Source organism: Molossus molossus, unplaced genomic scaffold, assembly GCF_014108415.1.
Source record: "Molossus molossus isolate mMolMol1 unplaced genomic scaffold, mMolMol1.p scaffold_m16_p_5, whole genome shotgun sequence".
NCBI lineage: Eukaryota > Metazoa > Chordata > Mammalia > Chiroptera > Molossidae > Molossus > Molossus molossus.
This window is the reverse complement of record NW_023425388.1, coordinates 33,976,160-33,982,247: the sequence shown is the minus strand read 5'-3', so window position 1 is coordinate 33,982,247 and position 6,088 is coordinate 33,976,160. Positions and strand designations below refer to the sequence as shown.

The following is a 6,088-nucleotide window of genomic DNA, read 5'->3' as shown; positions in this document are numbered from 1 at the left end:
TTAGGTTTGTAGTATAAAGGTCTTACTCCATTATTCTTGTTGTTTTGTTGTTGTTATGTATGGAAATTGTGTCCCCCCAATTTTATATGTTGAAGACCTAACTCTGAAAGTATTTGGAAATAGGGACTGTGCGGAGGCAATGAAGGTTAAATATGATCATAAGGGAGGGGTCTGATCTGATAGAACCATGTTCCAGAAGAAGAGGAAGAGGTACAGGGATGTGTGGGCCCAGAAGGAGCAAGGCCATGTGACGGCACAGGAGGAAGCAGCCATCTACAAGGGGAGAGGCCTAAGGAGAACCCAGCGCTCTTGGACTTCCTTCCAGCTACCAGAATTATGAAAAAATATATTTCTGTTGTTTAAGCCAGCAATCTGTGCTTTTTGTTATAAAATCCCAAACTGACTAATATAATTATGTATTTTTAAATTTTAATAGTAGAATGATTGTGAACATTTCTGTTTTTATTGATTTATGTCTAAGTACCTGAATACTAGTCTCAGTTTTGCCTCTTAGCTCTAAAACCTTAAAACTTTTTACTATCTGGCCATTAACAAAATGAATCAACAAAGCTCCTTCCTTAAAGTAATATTCTTTCCTCTGAACATTCACAGGGATTTATCTTCCCTTTCAAGTGACATTTACTACAATTTACATTCTACTCTTTGCTATTTTGATATTCATTTTATCACCCTATTAAACGGAAAACAACCTCTTCTCACACTACAGGCCTAAAGCTGCTTGCATCAGGTGCTTAAAAAATGGTTGTGACTTGAGGCCTTGAAGGGCTAAGACGCCAGGCCGGCTGACACCTTGATTTTGGCCTTCTGATATCTAGAGCAGAAAAACTAACTTGTCAAACTAACTTGATATTTTCACTTAAAGAACTGTGAGATATTAAATTTGTGTTGTCCTAAGTTGCCAAATGTATGGTATTGGCTATGGAATAAATAGAAGGGAACTAACAAGTGGAGGAAGGTATTGTCAGCCTGTTCCACCCATGATCAAGACCCCATCAATCTCTCACCTGAAAGTTTCAGCAGCCTTTGATGAGTGTTCCTTAGATCTATTGTTATCATTGGGGAATACAAAATGGCGGTTTTGTCGTTTATCTTTTTTTTTTTTGCATTTATTAGTTGAAATTCTTCTCTAAAGAAGAACTTTTATTATCATTAACGTAATTACCCTGAAAAATATTTTGAACATGAAAAGCAGGCTAAATACCTGATTTCAATCCCCTTTATTTATTAGTTTTCAGAATAATGACATGCTTTTTTTGCTATTATAATAAGGCAACCAATTAGATTCTCTCTTACTGTCTTGTTTTTTCAGTAAATTGTGGTTTTCTGTTTGCTAGAACCTTTTCCCCACTGGCCTCTAATTGGTTGCTTTTATTAATTATTGTCACATAAGAAATCTGTCCAAACTTAGCAATTTTATTTTATTTATTTTTGTTTTAGAGCAATTTTCATGTTCTACTGTTTAAACTGAAGAAAAATTTCAATCATCATCATACTTTGAAGAGAACATTATAAGGTGCCAGGCATGTTAGGGAAGTGTTTCCGAGCCATCCAGATCTGCTTAACTGTGATAACTGGAGTGAACATGTACTATGAACCACCCATCACCTGAGCCTAAAATAGTGTTTGCCTTTATCATTGTATTGCCTCTCATCTCACATCCTTGTTATAAGAAGGACCCATGGAACACTTTCTCAGGTCTTAATAATAGAAAAAAAATGTTACTCTACAGTAGCTTTTTTTATATTATGGCAGAACACCGACACAGAACTAATTTTTGTGTTAGATATTAGAGAGCTCAGGACCCGCCTTTATCAACTGTAAAGTTTTACAGAATTGTTTTATGAACTTTCACCCTGGCTTCATCTAATTTCTTCCATCTTCACTTCCTTTCTCCTGATTCCCTGACTTAAAAAACTAGCTGTGCTGTAGGCATTTTTTAGTAAGCTGTCTTAAAAATATTTTGGAATAAGAGAGGCTATTTTAGAAATTGTTCAAAATCTTAAGGTATTATGAAGGCCCTTCTTTCATAAACTTTAACCCAAACTTTCTAGGTAGTCTTCATTATTTTTTAAGTCCTTTTGTCCCATCCCTTTGGTTTCAACTATGACTTTTATACTGGCCACAAGCAGATCTCTGAACCCTAGTCCAGATCTCTGCACCTGTATTTCCTGGACCTGAATTTACAGCTGACAAAGGGGCATTTTCTGTTTACCACCGCCATATCCCTACATCTTTAATTAAAATAGTTAATTATAATACCGTTATATATATATATATATTAAAGTTTTTTAAATATGTTAGCAAGCTTTCTACTTTCTAAATCTCTTTTAATTCAATTTTCTTTAAATAATCAATCATTGAAAACTTTACAAAAATGTCAATTAAATTTGTTAAGGTTCTTTTCCTTTTTTCCCTTAATGGGTCTAAGTGTGGGTGGGTCTTTTGTTGACTCACTGACTTTTACTCCAAGGGGTACATGATTGATTCTCTCTCAAATCTACTTTTTCCAAACAGAAATCCCTATAAATAAATAGGGCCAGTTTATGTTAATTTTTTGCGATGGTGTTAGTTTCGGGAAACATCTTTAGTGAGTAAATAAAGGAGAGATGTAAAGTACTGTGGTTTTCTTAGTGAATCTTAATTGTGAAATTTCTTCCTCTTTCAAAATTCCTTTCCTGCTGCATTTGCTGCTTTTTCAGCCATGATCTCTGAGTACTTCATTCGGTTGTATCTTCTGAACTCAGCAGCAGCAAGCAGTTCTTCCACAATTGTTTTCTTCCTTTGTTTCTTGGGAATTCGAGAATGGTAAAAATCAGCTGGATTGTCAACAATGGTTCCAATCTGGAAGTGTACTTAGGGAAGCCATCCCTATCGTTTTTCCTTTTTTTTGTAAAATCTTTTTGGGTCCATGCCCCTTTCATTTTCAGTGCATTAAGATTATTATTTTAGTTCATCTGTCAATTCTGGTGCTTTCATACCAAACCAGCCATCACCTGGTGTTTTCTGTCACTCTTTTCTGCATTTTTTTAATCCTCACCCGAGAACATTCTTGCATTTATCTTCAGATACAGCAGGAGGGAGAGAGTGGGGAGGGAGAGAGAGAGAGAGAGAGAGGGAAATACCTACGTGAGAGAGACACACCGACTGGTCCCCACCTACACGACCCAAACTGGCGATTGGGACAAACTGCAACCAAGGTACGTGCCCTTAGCAGGAATTGAACCCGGGTCTCTCCCGTCCACGGAACGATGCTCTAACGGCTGAGCCAAACTGGCCAGGGCTTTCTTGCATTTTTTTAAAAGTTGATATTTTGATTCACAGTATGGTGGGACTCAGTAGTTTTTTTCAAAACCAGGAATCATGATGGTTTTCTGCATAATCTCATTTTTCTTTTTCTCCTTGATCTGTGTAAGGGTTTTCTTGTTTGATTGTAGTTTGTCTGCATTAAAATTTATGTACAAGCCACCCAGTCGCTTGATACTCAGACCAGGGTCTATGCTGCTGCTTGTCAACTTCAGAATTTTAGACTTCGTGCCATTTAGTAAATTGTTTTCATCACTAAATTCATCATCTTCATTTTTGTCTTGGTCAGATGACTCTTCTTCACTTTTTTCATCCTCTTCCTCTTCATCTTCCTCAGTGGCAACCTCATTTGCCTTGCTTTCCTTATCCAAATAAAAATTTTTATCAGCACTCAATCCAGGAGTTGTTTCAATTACAAACAATGCGTTGTCACATAACTTATTTTCTGAGTCTCCATTTAATGACTGCCTTTGAACACTATTTTCAACAAAACCCAGGGTCCTCTGCAGTCTTGCTGTTTTCAGACTGCTGGCTTTCATCACTGCTGAGAAGTAATAAAACAGAATCACCTTTATCCTGAGATGTGTTGAGCTCAGACTTGTACAGTTTGGTATCACATTCAACATCTCCATCCCTTTCTTCATTCATGTCTTCACTAACAGCTACAGTTGTGCACCCTTCATCACTACTAGCATGTCACTAGATGTGAAGTCACTTGTTTTTATGGTTCTCATCTCTCTTCAGTCCATCTGTCTATTTCTCCAACTGCAAATGTTTGAGCTAATGATTTCATTATAACCTCACAGTTCAGATTTGAGGGCTTTGATGTGGTTTTGTTATTTTCTGGGTGGAATGCCTTTGAGAATCTAACTGCTGAAGCCTGGTGTCCTGAAGTTCAGAAAAACTCTTCAACTCAGAAATTTTCTCATTAATGTCTTTTCCCTTATCTATCATTCCTTTGGCTTCTTCATCTAAACTCTTACAGTTCTGCTTTGTTGTTTCTTGGAGAGGTGCAACATTGCCTGTTTTGCCTCTCTTTTATTAAGATGTTGGCATTTTTGCCCTGTTGGTTTTTTCCCGATTTTCCATGAATTTCGTTATTAGAGAAATCTGGATTATTTATCTGCGGAAGAGATCTTGCTTGCATTATTATTATTATTATTTTTGGTACTTGCCCTTAGCAGAAACCGAACCTGAGACTCTCTGGTCCGCAGGCCAATGCTCCAACCACTGAGCAAAACCGGCCAGGGCAAGAGATCTTGCTTGTAGACGAAAAGTCTGTCTGGTATCTGAAACCTCTGAATTCATAGGTATATTTATTATTTGCTTTTCATTTCCTGGTATAATCTTAGTCTCTTTCTCCTCTTTTTATGCCTGCAATTTCCTCTGCATACTCCTTGTTGTTCTCCTAGCTGTAACTTTGGAAAATGTAGAAGTATCTGAGCATGATGAACTAGTTAGCCTCAGAAACAGCTTCCGAATGTGATTCTTGGCTGGCATCTGTTGCGGATTTAGTCTTACTTCTGGTTCTTGTACAAGGCCCACTACTAGAAACGCCCGAAACGTATGATTCTGCTTCAGAGACTTCTGCCTCAGACTCATTTATCGAAGTGACTGTCAGTCTTTTCCTAACACTGGACCTTGGGGTGCATGCAACTCGATTCGCCTTCTCCTGGTTCCCCTGGAAACGAAACCCTGCAGCTCAGGTACAGGACAATGTGACTCTGCTTCAGGGGTCTCGCCTTCAGTAGACCGTTTGTTCATCTCTGGTCATGAGCCTGTCCTTCTGCTCTTCCTCTTTCCAGTTTCAGGAGTGTTAGGGGTTGAACTTTGTTTCCTATTGCTCCGTGATTCAGCAGACTTGAGACGTGAGATGGAGATTCCTTGCTGCCTTTTAGATGCGTTTGAATTCTTTTTGCAGAATTCTGGGCCGCCTCGCTCTCCTCCCCGATCTGTGGCGCGGTGGCTGCGCCCTGGAATGGCTGCGGGATGGGACAGAGGGCTCTGGCCTCGTCCCTGATGTGCCGGGTGCCTCCCCAGGCTCCGTGGCCATCCTGGACACCAGCCAGGTGGCCTTTGGACCCTCCTCCTATGGTCTCTGTGTGGACCGCAAGGGGCTGAATCTCATCCCGTCCAGCCCAAACCTGTGCCCAGAGCCAGCAGCCACCACCATGAGCAGGTTCAGCAATCTCCTCTCCCAATCTTAGTACTTTTAAACATCAGGAGATGTGGAATCTTTAGCCCTCCATTCGGCTTGGTGTCATTTCCTCCACAGCTGAAAGGCAGGGTGATATATTTCCAGTTTGTTGTACTTCTGTTTTTATTTCTCCTATGAACCCACGGAGTACATGAAAACATTAACTTCAAATATATATTATCTGCCTTCACATACAATGCCTGATTTATAAGAACACAACTCAATTGAAACTTAGTCATCATACCATGGCCTAATATTTAGATTGATGTATTTACTTAGACCGTAATTCAACTTTAGAGATTTAAAGTGCGAATGTAGGAAGCAACTTGCCATTCAACTCTGTCTGACAGACACTAAAGATCATGCTCATAATCCAGTAATAGAGGAAGGGAGAAATGTGCACTAGTTCATAATAATGTGAAAAATTATTTCAGCAACCCAAAACCCCAGAAGGGCTTAATAGACCCCAAGTGAAAACATTAATCACACTTAAATGAAACTGCAAATGAAACATATGCTGTTATGTTATTTCCAAGAATACAGTTACTAGTTTTGAACTCACTTCAT

The 6,088-nt window shown here is 38.9% G+C and overlaps 1 pseudogene; it reads right to left on the bottom strand.

The window, feature by feature from the left end:
* Positions 1-2,658: 2,658 nt before the first annotated feature.
* On the bottom strand, positions 2,659-6,088 carry LOC118616913 (annotated as a pseudogene).